We start from the raw sequence: 13009 nt of genomic DNA on the forward strand, positions 1-13009 counted from the left end.
GGTCAACAGTTTGCTCATCTAGGGGGTCCCTTACACACAAGGGAACTATATGTACACATGTGGTCCCCCAAGTGTCTTTGAAACTACTTTTTTAAACCTGTTTAACCTTTAACCTTTTAAAAATAGCTCTCGGGGGGGGCGTCCGGGAATGTCCGGGAGGTGTCCGAGGATGGAATGTCCAGTGGATGTCTCAGTTAATTAAAAACAAAAAAGGTAATTGTTATTCTTAAAGATGTCCCGTTTTACTGCTGACCTAAACAGATCCATTTGACCCCATAAAAGAGCGTCCGTGGGATGTCTCAGTCAACCAAGAAAAAAGACCCAGAGGACCAGAAGGCCTGAAGACATACATCTTAAAGAGACTCCTTGAATCATTTATTCCTCATGGAGCATTTTGAAGGTGAGTTGAATTTTCAATATGATGAAGGCTTCTATATGTAACTATGCATATATATATATAATTATTTTTTATGTTGTATCTTATAAATGAATATTTTTAATAATGTATTGTATAAAATGATATAGTATATAATGAATGAGATGTTGTGTTATTGATTTTTTAAACGAGAATGGACTCTACCTACATATGTATATATCCTACTGTTTATACCAAACAAACGTCAATTTTATGTGACATGTCTCAAGGTGTCTCAGAACCCATGAAAATGCATGCCAAACCAAGTCTCTACTCAAGAGTGGATCACTGGCTCCACCTAGTGGATGTACAGTTACATCACAGTTATAGAAAAATTACTAGTCAATTGATTATGTGTGTGTGTGTGTGTGTGTATCTAGAATGTTAGTATAATATTATATATATCTCTCTCTACCTACATATGTATTTATCCTACTGTTTTTACCAAACAAACTTCTATTTTATGTGAAGTGTCTAATCAAGAGTGGACCACTGGCTCCACCTAGTGGATGTTCAGTTACATCACAGTTGTATAAATAAATTACCCAGTACTATTCTATATCCCTCTCTCAATGGATAACAATGCACTCAATGGATAACAATGGTTTTTTAAATATTTAACAGTATTTCAATATTTGGTTTTTGCAGACATTTTAAGACTGGATGACATACAATTTTCAGGTAATTAATATTATTATTTTATTTATTTGTTTTTTTAAGGGGGTATATCTGCTTAATATTGCAGATAGATTGTAACTTCCATCAATGTAATTGTCTGCATCACTTCCAGTCCCCCATGTTTTTTATATATATATACACACACACACATATTTACATTTACGTCATTTAGCAGACGCTCTTATCCAGAGTGAGTGAGTGCATACATTATTAATTTTTTTTCTCCATACTGGCCCCCCGTGGGAATCGAACCCACAACCCTGGCGTTGCAAACACCATGCTCTACCAACTGAGCTACATCCCTGCCGGCCATTCCCTCCCCTACCCTGGACGACGCTGGGCCAATTATGAGCCGCCCCATGGGTCTCCCGGTCACAGCCGGCCACGACAGAGCCTGGATTTGAACCAGGATCTCTAGTAGACCACTGCGCCACTCGGGAGATAATACACATACACATACATATACACATATATATATATACATATATACACACATATATTCACACATACAGTGAGGGAAAAAGGTATTTGATCCCCTGCTGCTGTTTCTTCCATTTGCGAATAATCGCACCAACTGTTGTCACCTTCTCATCAAGCTGCTTGGCGATGGTCTTGTAGCCCATTCCAGCCTTGTGTAGGTCTACAATCTTGTCCCTGACATCCTTGGAGAGCTCTTTGGTCTTGGCCATGGTGGAGAGTTTGAAATCTGATTGATTGATTGCTTCTGTGGACAGGTGTCTTTTATACAGGTAACAAACTGAGAATGTGTACTTCCTAATATAAAAGGCTTATCAGGACTGATAAGAAGACAGGATGAGGTAGCATGCTGTGTCTCAACTAACAATGTTATGCAGACTTTCTTTAGAAAAGGTGAAGGCTTCTCTGACAGACCTACCAGGAGAATCAGGACATTTTCTGCGACTTGGAGACTATGTGGTGGTAAAGGATTAAGGAAGTCATTGATGGACAACACCCAAGTGGGAAGGTTAGTAATAGGTGTTGATGGCTACCTTGATGGAGGGCCAAGTAAGAGAGAGAGATTCCTAGATCTATATGTACCATTGTAGGACTTTTCTAACGCAGAGGAGGAAGGTGGCACCGCTTCGGCGGAGCATTGTTTTGTTTTGTCTGTGTGTTTTTGCAGCAGAGACTATTGGTACGCTGATAGAAGGATACACTCCACAGAGAGATGGTGATAAATGGAGAAGGACTCTGCATGATCAGAGAACTAGTGAAGGAAGAAGGTTCATGCATCATCACACAGTCTACACCAACGGAGGTATGGATAGAGGGGAGATTGAACAGGTATCATGTCAACCGATGCTACAGATGGCTACGAGGAAACTGACGATCTGGAGATGATAGTAGGTATATACACTGAAAAAGTAATAGTATTGAGAATGCATTGAGTTAATGATCTGTATTTATTTTCAGGATGAGTAAAATCATAATTGAATTCTGAATGTTTATAATGTATGTTAATATAAGTATACATTCTGAAAGTTGTAATGGGTGATTACGTTGAGAGTTTTCATTTTCAGTGATAAGGATAAAGTGAATAAGAATTGTCATTTTGAATTTGGTTGAGTTCAGTAATTTGGTTGGTTATAATTTATAAGATGAATGAGTGATTTAAGTGAATTATTAGTATGTATAAGCATATAAATGTTTTCTATAGATATTATGGGTTTAAACAGTGATACATCAAGGTCAAGGATACATTTATATGATTTATTGAATATACATTGTTGACTCATACTGTTTGAAACATGGAAGTTAAGGTGAGGATTGTGAATGAAATCATGAATATGTTGATTAATTGGGTTAAAGTATTAACATATTAGTAATGATATAGATTTGAAGTATGGGGTGATATTGATACGGATGTTTAGAGTGGTAAATATCTATGTTGATAGGCAAGTACTTAATTGGTTATTATCATGGGGTTATGATATTTTCATATGATGTGAATATGGTTGAATTATTAAAGCAGGAATAGTGATGTGATGATGTAACAGGGAGTGATAATAGAGTGTTATAATGTGTATGTTATATTAGGTATATTAGGAGGACAAAGTAGGAGGTGAATATTGTATATTTTAACAATCATGGGTTGTTAAGCAATTGGGTCTGAGATGTTAATCATTAGAATGTGTAATTGATAATCACATAGAATTGGAGGCTATTATATAAAGATGAGGAGGATATGGTAATTTGAATGTTGTTGGAGTTTTTTAAAGGTTGTTTTAGTGGGTAATTCCATAGGAGCATGGATGGCAAGTATTCTAGGTCCTCTAGTGGCCATAGTAATCATTACAGCCATAGTTATGGGGTGTTGTTTCCAATTTTTCGGGGATTGATTTTAAGATCTGTACAAACGATTACTAACATGCCAGTTATTACAGCTAGAGATGTATCAGTTAATGTTAATACAAGGAGGGAGAGGACTAATTATTATTCTATGTCGTTGTATTTCAGTTTAGAGTCCATTGAATGTTCCTCATTCAGGACTAGCTCTCTCACTCTGACCTTATTATGGTCTGAATCATAGATATGACTATTGCCAAATTATACAATTCTTCATATTTATCAGTATTATAAATTACCCTCAACTCTGTATAATAAATTACCTTAAATTCGTCATCCTATGCCTCTTGGCTTTCCAGTGTGGGTGATCAATTCACACTAGAAAGTCAAGACAGAGTTCAGAGGTCATTCAAACCCTTCAAAGAAGTGTTCCATTCTATAGTATAAACTAATCATTAACCACAGTCAAAACATTTCATAAATGTTTTGCATCCCCAGTGTACAGTAAGTCCTCATTATATTTCTTCTCAAAAGAAATCACGTGTTTACCCAAAACTTACATATAAAACAAAAAACTTCAGAAAGTTCCATGTGTGTGTTCCGTTAGGACTTATCATCTTTGACCCGTTAAAACCCCCTGAAATCAAAATAACAACCCTTTATAACCATTATAATAGGTGGGTTGTGTGTGGTTATTTGAAAAACCCTATTGCAAAACAACAAACAAAACTAGCCAGGCCTTATTTAATTTGGTAGCTCCCTCTTATGACCTAATTATAAGACTGATGAATTTTATTAACTGCTCCCCCTAGCCCACAGACTTTTGAAACTTCCCAATGAGAGATAAGTAAATCCCAATTTTCCTGGAAGAGAAAGTATATATTTTGTTAACATTCAATTATAATCAGCAATCCAAAAATATTTATTACACACAAAACATGATGCAGATATATACCCTGTCCTACCTCACATCAATAATCGTTTGTTTCAATCTAATTCCTCATAACTACTCCAGAAGAAGATTACATAAAATCTCTCAAAAGATGAACATCTATAACCCCTTTTCGGTAATGTAATCTGCTCAACTTGTTGCAGTGATGTATTGAAATATAAACCTATTGTTTAATAAATTCAGAACTAACAAAATATGTGTACTTCTCCATCAGCATAATAGTAAAAACTACCTCCCATTGTTCAACGTACCAGAAACAAATTATCGTTTTTAGAATGAATTAGCTGTCTGCATAACTCACTGATGGTTAAACAAACTATAGAATTTAATAATAAACAAATTGTCAAAGAACGTTCCATATTCAGATATCTGCCCCACATTACCCCCTGCATCATTTACATTTTAGTCATTTAGCAGACGCTCTTATCCAGAGCGACTTACAGTTAGTGAGTGCATACATTATTTTTTTATTTTTCATACCCCCCGTGGGAATCAAACCCACAACCCTGGCATTGCAAACGCCATGCTCTACCAACTGAGCTACATCCCCGCCGGCCATTCCCTCCCCTACTCTGGACGACGCTGGGCCAATTGTGCGCCACCGCATGGGTCTCCCGGACTGTCGTAGCACAGCAGGCACTACTCTCTTTCACCCGCTTACTAAATCATGGCATCAGTCAATTCTATCCACAAACCACTACTACCTAATAACATATTTGCATTCACATAACTAGACAGCATTATTTTAATATTACTCAACTCAAACAATCCAATTCAACATTTCTCATTTCTCAAGTAATCTACTTTCCTTTTCAAACAATCCAATTCGACATTTCTCATCTCCCAATTAACCTACTTTCCTTTTAACACAGAAAACCCTCTACAATTATCCTCTATCGCTGTCTTTCCATCTAACGGTACTTTAGCAGGTGACAAATTATTGTTAAGTTATAGTCAAAACAAATAAAACATATATTCACAGGGATGCCACTTAAACTACCACGTTATCCTAGCCGCCATGGGTTGGTAGGACAATCTCTTTCGTATAATCTTATCAATTCACCCAGTGATCTAGGTCAACAGCATCAATGTGACAGTTTTGCTTCCTTCCCTAGATGGTCTTGAACCAGGGACCCTCTGCACACATTAACAACAGTCACCCTCGACGCACCATTACCCGTCATTCAACAAAAGGCACGACCTTGCAGAGCAAGGCAGACAACTACTTCAAGGTCTCAGAGCAAGTAACGTCACCAATCGAAACGCTACCCATTTCACACCGTTAACACTCACCACCCTTTTACCTCCTCCCTTTCCACAGCAACCAGTGATCCAGGTACACCAAACTTAACCCATTATGACACTTACAGCTCTCTCACGTTCAGCCAACCCCAGTTGCTAACACCCACAGATCAACACCTAGAAACTCTCCAAACAACAAATAAAAAACATTCTCAAACAGCGTTCTGCCTTTCCCTCTATCGTAGGGTTTAAAAAACTAACTTTACAACTTTAACAATCCTAGATGGCTGTAGTAGCTTCATGTTTGGGTTCAGTTTATCTGTTACGATATTGGGTCAGTAATATTTCTGTAGTTACCTCAGCTAAAAGTTTCTATATTCCTCAGTTAATGTTATCTTTCATACTCTGCTTCTTTCCAACACTGCTTTTTTATCCCTGCTGTTTTTTAATCCTCTTTTTACTCTCTTTGTCCCGTTGCTTCACTTCCCATTAATAAAACACACTCTCTTCCCTGTGCTTCGTCACTATCCTATTAGTATCCCCTGTTATCAACTGAGATCATAGCCACAGCTCTTATGAATCCACCAATCCTCCATTATTAGAAGTCAGCAGATCTAGGTAACTGTCCTTTCTAAGGAGGCTACAGGTAACAAACCAAACACTTGCTGTAGTTGAGAAGCGTATTTTGAATTTATATCCATATTATCAATATCCAGTTTATTGACAGACATTACGCCACCATTCGCCATCGTTTAATCTAGCAAAGCATTAGGCAACGCAAAAAAATGAATACCTCGAAATTGTCTCGCTATTCCTGTTAAATAATTGTGTCTTTCAATTTGAACCAATCACGCTGCTGAATCTTCCATTCTACATCACCAAACCAAATACTTTGTAGTATCTGTCTAAGCAACGCATACCAACAGTTGAATTACACTCAGAAACCCAGATTTTACTCTATTCCATTTACCCAATGCTATTGAAATGACAAATAAATCCCACAAATAGCCCAATTACACTGGTTTGTTATGTTATAAGTTACGTCTATAAATTCCACTCCTTATGGGTAGTTCATTTCTTAAACCGTATCTCTATCAAATGATCCATCAACGGCTCAGACTCAGAAAACCTTTATTCATTATTTCCCACCCCTGACGTACGTCTACGTTAGGGTGAGCAAGTTAATACATACATATTATTCAAATGATCACTTTATCACCTCTAGTAATCGATTACACACACATAAAATTCATCCTATTTTCACATCGTCACATACTCCATATAAAACGTTAGAAACTCCTAGGTACTCACATCAAACAATCCTTTCGTGTTTTTTTTTTACGATTCTTAATCGACACAAATCAACTTCTTCAAACAAACTCCCAGCGGAACAAAAACACCAGACTGTAGTGTCCAGGACACTGACCTTCCTGTCATTGGATCCTCACCAATTCTCTAACCTTCAGGAAACCCCGTCAAAGTCAAGCCTCTCATTAAAACATATACTTTTCCACTACACTCTAAAATAACCTCACGCTCTCCATACCACTCCTTGATATTATATGATTGGCATTGATGTACGGAACCACAACATAATGTTCTATCAAAGCTTATTATCCAAACTGATATCAAATTGGATTCATATCATTTATTATGCACACTTTCATATTAAAATGACTTTCTGCTCTTTGTTCATAAAATAGCCTATGTTGTTCCATGTACCTCGATGCCATCTGGTGAACAAAAAATAGTCGCATTGAGTTTACTTAAAAGGTCTCTTCCCATTAACGCCATAGGAGCTTCCTATACATGAATGTTGAAAAATAATATCCTCCAAATCAATTTGTAATGGGAGAGATATAGGATCAATTTGTAATGGGAGAGATATAGGATCAATTTGTAATGGGAGAGATATAGGATCAATTAGCATAGTTCCACTAATTTCAATAGACTGGACTTTCTGATTACTTAAAGGACACCTTCAATCTGGTTGCCTTAAACATGACATAGTTGCCCCTGTATCTATTAGAAATGGAATTATTTTACCAGATACACATAAACTTAACTGTGGTATTTCTAATGGGCTAACCGAAATATGCAATTGTGGTGCATTGATCATGTGTTTAACCTCCTCCCTGCTTATCGGTGTCGTGGTGCATTGATCATGTGTTTAACCTCCTCCCTGCTTATCGGTGTCGTGGTGCATTGATCATGTGTTTAACCTCCTCCCTGCTTATCGGTGTTGTGGTGCATTGATCATGTGTTTAACCTCCTCCCTGCTTATCGGTGTTGTGGTGCATTGATCATGTGTTTAACCTCCTCCCTGCTTATCGGTGTTGTGGTGCATTGATCATGTGTTTAACCTCCTCCCTGCTTATCGGTGTCGTGGTGCATTGATCATGTGTTTAACCTCCTCCCTGCTTATCGGTGTTGTGGTGCATTGATCATGTGTTTAACCTCCTCCCTGCTTATCGGTGTTGTGGTGCATTGATCATGTATTTAACCTCCTCCCTGCTTATCGGTGTTGTGGTGCATTGATCATGTATTTAACCTCCTCCCTGCTTATCGGTGTTGTATGTCATTGTCCCCATAATAGATTACCCGGCCTTCTCCTCTCTAGGTGTATTCTGGGAATTAGGGTGCGGTTGGGCAGGAGTCCAATTTCCCCTCTCTCTATCTCCATATCTTCGTCTCTCCTCATCCTGTATTCTAACGTTACAGTCTCCAACCCAATGTCCCCAGTGTTTACAATAATTGCAAGTATCCCTGTCTCTGTTAAAGCTCCTTCTTCCTCCTCTGGAATTACCATTGGACCTTCCTCTACCTCCATTATTATCCTTCCCCTGCTTTAACCAAAAATTACATAATTTTATTTGCTAATCTATTGTTTAAATCGACATTTTGGTTTTGTTTGATTATTGTAAATATCATTTGATATTCATTTTCCACACACTCTCTAGTATATCTAATTTTTTCAGTGTTTATTCATCCTGTATGACCTCTAAACCTTCTTTCTGCCGTGTCTAAAGCTCTACCAAACCTTTGGATCCACAATGGACCTGCATTCCTCACACCACCATTTGGTCTCAAAGTTATCTGTTTTAACTATAGGAAACATGTATTTTCACCTAATTCTAGGATTTCTTATATATTTTTTGCCTAACCCCCATAAGATTGTATAAATAACCAATCATATATATCACTATCCTCTTCTACGTCTTCCCCTGTACTAGAAGCTGGAGGCTGAATAGAGTTCGCTAACTGTGGATATAACCAATCATATTGTCACTATCCTCTTCTACGTCTTCCCCTGTACTAGAAGCTGGAGGCTGAATAGAGTTCGCTAACTGTGGATATAACCAATCATATTGTCACTATCCTCTTCTACGTCTTCCCCTGTACTAGAAGCTGGAGGCTGAATAGAGTTCGCTAACTGTGGATATAACCAATCATATATGTCACTATCCTCTTCTACGTCTTCCCCTGTACTAGAAGCTGGAGGCTGAATAGAGTTCGCTAACTGTGGATATAACCAATCATATTGTCACTATCCTCTTCTACGTCTTCCCCTGTACTAGAAGCTGGAGGCTGAATAGAGTTCGCTAACTGTGGATATAACCAATCATATTGTCACTATCCTCTTCTACGTCTTCCCCTGTACTAGAAGCTGGAGGCTGAATAGAGTTCGCTAACTGTGGATATAACCAATCATATATGTCACTATCCTCTTCTACGTCTTCCCCTGTACTAGAAGCTGGAGGCTGAATAGAGTTCGCTAACTGTGGATATAACCAATCATATTGTCACTATCCTCTTCTACGTCTTCCCCTGTACTAGAAGCTGGAGGCTGAATAGAGTTCGCTAACTGTGGATATAACCAATCATATTGTCACTATCCTCTTCTACATCTTCCCCTGTACTAGAAGCTGGAGGCTGAATAGAGTTCGCTAACTGTGGATATAACCAATCATATTGTCACTATCCTCTTCTATGTCTTCCCCTGTACTAGAAGATGGAGGCTGAATAGAGTTCGCTAACTGTGGATATAACCAATCATGTTGTCACTATCCTCTTCTACGTCTTCCCCTGTACTAGAAGCTGGAGGCTGAATAGAGTTCGCTAACTGTGGATAAATTCCTTTCATACTGTCAGATCCTTTTATAGCCCCGTGTGGACTGACTCTTTTCATAAAGTAGATTATGTTGCTCCATTGCCAAATTACCTAATTTCTTAACTGACTTTTCCTCCTTCCTAATGATATTTACAGTCCATTGTGCACTCATTAAATCCCATGATTTACACACCTCTTTCATGTCATTTAAATCCCATTTCAGGTAGCTTATGGCTGTATTATCAATTATATACTTTCGCTCTACTTGTAATTTAACCCTTTTAAAACCACCAGTTTGAGGATAGTCATTATCTGTCCATGCTGATAAATCACTAAGATATAGTTCCACATAGAAAAATCCTAATTTACTTAACATCCTTTTTGCACATTGTCTGATTTTCACTACTTTTAAAAGACACTTGTTTTAAATGCGGATTTGTCTGTAATAATTTCGTCGTTTCCTTTCTCTCTCTTCGAGGTAAAATGAAGCTCTGATTTACTCTTAATGGAGACTGTTTTTCCAGATACCGGTCTACTAAGTTGGCTATCCATTACTTTTATTAGTTCATCCAATATTAGTAATCAAATACGAATCAAATCCCCAACTTGATCTTTATTAAAATGTAGTTAGCCTATTTTGTCATTGGTGCCATGATTCAACATGATCGCTCTGAGCATTTGTTGTTGAATCACAGCACCATGTTATTGTCTTATTTGCTATTTCTCCTTACATCTGTTTACGTACTTGAATACCACTCATCTGTTCCCCTCAACAAAATATTGCATTTTAAACGTTCGTTACAGCACAGCTTTACCACAGATAAGCAGAATTTAACCTATTAACAAAATGAAAAGTCTGCTTACCTGTTAGTTCGGCTGTAAACTGCATCCTGTTCGCTTAGACGGCAATCTGTTATGACGAGTTTCTCTGGTATCTCGTATTTCAGGATGTAAGAGAGTAGTCGACCACTTAGATGGAGAGTTGATTCATTGTTATTTAATGGTTACAGTACTGGATTCAATGACAAGCGGTACGGGCTTAGCCTCTTGTCATCTGAATGACTTCCATAGAAAACCTATCAGTTTATATAATGCTCTCCGAGCTACTTCCATCCCACAGTTGCCAACCATTATTGAGTGTCACTCATCTCCTACAATAGGATCCCCGTACATAGTATCGTGTGGCACCCTAGCCAGGCCATTCCATCACGTAATCTTTCTAAGATTAGCAACAGTGGCCCCTAATCTATCTTGGCACGCCGACCTTCTGGCCCCCCATCCGTGACCGACACAACACATGGCGTGTCCTTCTCCTCTCTCTCACCTACAGCTGATGACTTTAAAGACATTAATAAAATGCTGTATCAAAAGACGTTATATCAAACACCTTCCTAATATTGAGTTACCCCCCCACTTTTGCCCTCAGAACAGCCTCAATTCATCGGGGCATGGACTCTACAAGGTGTTGAAAGCGTTCCACAGGGATGCTGGCCCATGTTGACGGCAATTCTTCCCACAGTTGTGTCAAGTTGGCTGGATGTCCTTTGTGTGGTGTACCATGAGCGTGAAAAACCCAGCAGCGTTGCAGTTCTTGACACAAACTGGTGATCCTGGCACCTACTACCATACCCCGTTCAAAGGCACTTCATTATGTTGTCTTGCCCATTCACCCTCTGAATGGCACACACACACAATCCATGTCTCAATTGTCTCCAGGCTTAAACATCCTTCTTTAACCTGTCCCGTCCCCTTCATCTACAAGTGACATCAATAAGGGATCATAGCTTTCACCTGGATTCACCTGCTCAGTCTGTCATGGAAAGAGCAGGTGTCCTTAATGTTTTGTCCACTTAGTGTAAATTGCACAATAATGATCCATTGATGGATTTTCTTATGTAGTCTATTGTTTTCTCTGTATTGAACATGCCTGCCACCCGCCCGCCTGGGGACTGTTGGTTATGAGACAACCCCCGCATCACTAGCTTGCATGTTCTGCAGCCTTGTAGAGATAGGGAGGGGATGACTGGGAGGCAGGTTGGCATTTATTGTCATGAATCTTGCCCTGGAGGGAGTTCTGCAAAGTGGTCACTAGCTGGCACAGGCATAAAGTAATAATATCTTATTTTAATGCTAACCTTAAGCTCACTGCTAATCCTTACCTTAAATTAAGACCATAAAACTAAATTAATTTCCACAAATGTTTACGATATAGCCAATTTTGACTATGCAGCTGGCATATCTAGAGGAAATTGCGCAGTTCTGCCTCCAGGGCAAGATTAATGACAAAACGTCAACCTGTGACTGGGAGAGGACAATGTAAAATCGATAACGAAATTGTTTTCACAATTAACATGCTTTATATTATTTCAAGTATGTTCTATTATGAAAAGTGCAATATATCCATGGATAAGTTGTAGATGTATCCTCTGTTTAAACATTTAAACTCTTACAATAACACTTAAAATACCAACGTGATCATTCTTTGTATGTATTTTTTTGTTGAAAAACAAATTGTACAATTATATATGGACTTATGCTCCATAATTGTATAATTGTACAATTTGTTTTTCAACAAAAAAATACATACAAAGAATGATCACGTTGGTATTTTAAGTGTTATTGTAAGAGTTTAAATGTTTAAACAGAGGATACATCTACAACTTATCCAGAACGCTGCAGCCCGTCTGGTGTTCAACCTTCCCAAGTTCTCTCATGTCACCCCACTCCTCCGCACACTCCACTGGCTTCCAGTTGAGGCTCGCATCTACTACAAGACCATGGTGCTTGCCTACGGAGCTGTGAGGGGAGTGGCACCTCCTTACCTTCAGGCTCTGATCAGACCCTACACCCAAACGAGGGCACTACGTTCATCCACCTCTGGCCTGCTAGCCCCCCTACCTCTACGGAAGCACAGTTCCCGCTCAGCCCAGTCAAAGCTATTCGCTGCTCTGGCACCCCAATGGTGGAACAAGCTCCCCCACGATGCCACGACAGCGGAGTTACTGACCACCTTCCGGAGACACTTGAAACCCTACCTCTTTAAGGAATACCTGGAATAGTATAAAAGTAATCAATAAAACATGCAAAGTGGTAAAAGATCATAAAAGGAAAAGAATGTTCAGTCATGTTCCAATATGTGTGTGTGTGTGTCCTGTGTGTGTTTGTCGTGTGTGTGTGTCCAGTGTGTGTGTGTATCCTGTGTGTGTGTGTCCAGCGTGTGTGTGTGTGTACTTTGTGTGTGTCCAGTGTGTGTGTGTGTGTGTCCAGTGTTTGTGTGTGTGTCTGTGTGTCTCCTGTGTGTGTC

The 13009-nt window shown here is 38.8% G+C and overlaps 1 long non-coding RNA gene across 1 annotated transcript; it reads left to right on the forward strand.

Annotated features, from left to right (window-relative positions):
• The first annotated feature begins 350 nt into the window (after positions 1-350).
• LOC311118854 lies at positions 351-5609 on the forward strand. The gene is made up of 3 exons (XR_014611870.1): positions 351-400; positions 1064-1096; positions 5468-5609. It is a non-coding gene; the product is annotated as an uncharacterized lncRNA (long non-coding RNA).
• Positions 5610-13009: the final 7400 nt, after the last annotated feature.

This window comes from Coregonus lavaretus (assembly GCF_964263955.1).
Source record: "Coregonus lavaretus genome assembly, contig: HAP1_SCAFFOLD_724, whole genome shotgun sequence".
NCBI lineage: Eukaryota > Metazoa > Chordata > Actinopteri > Salmoniformes > Salmonidae > Coregonus > Coregonus lavaretus.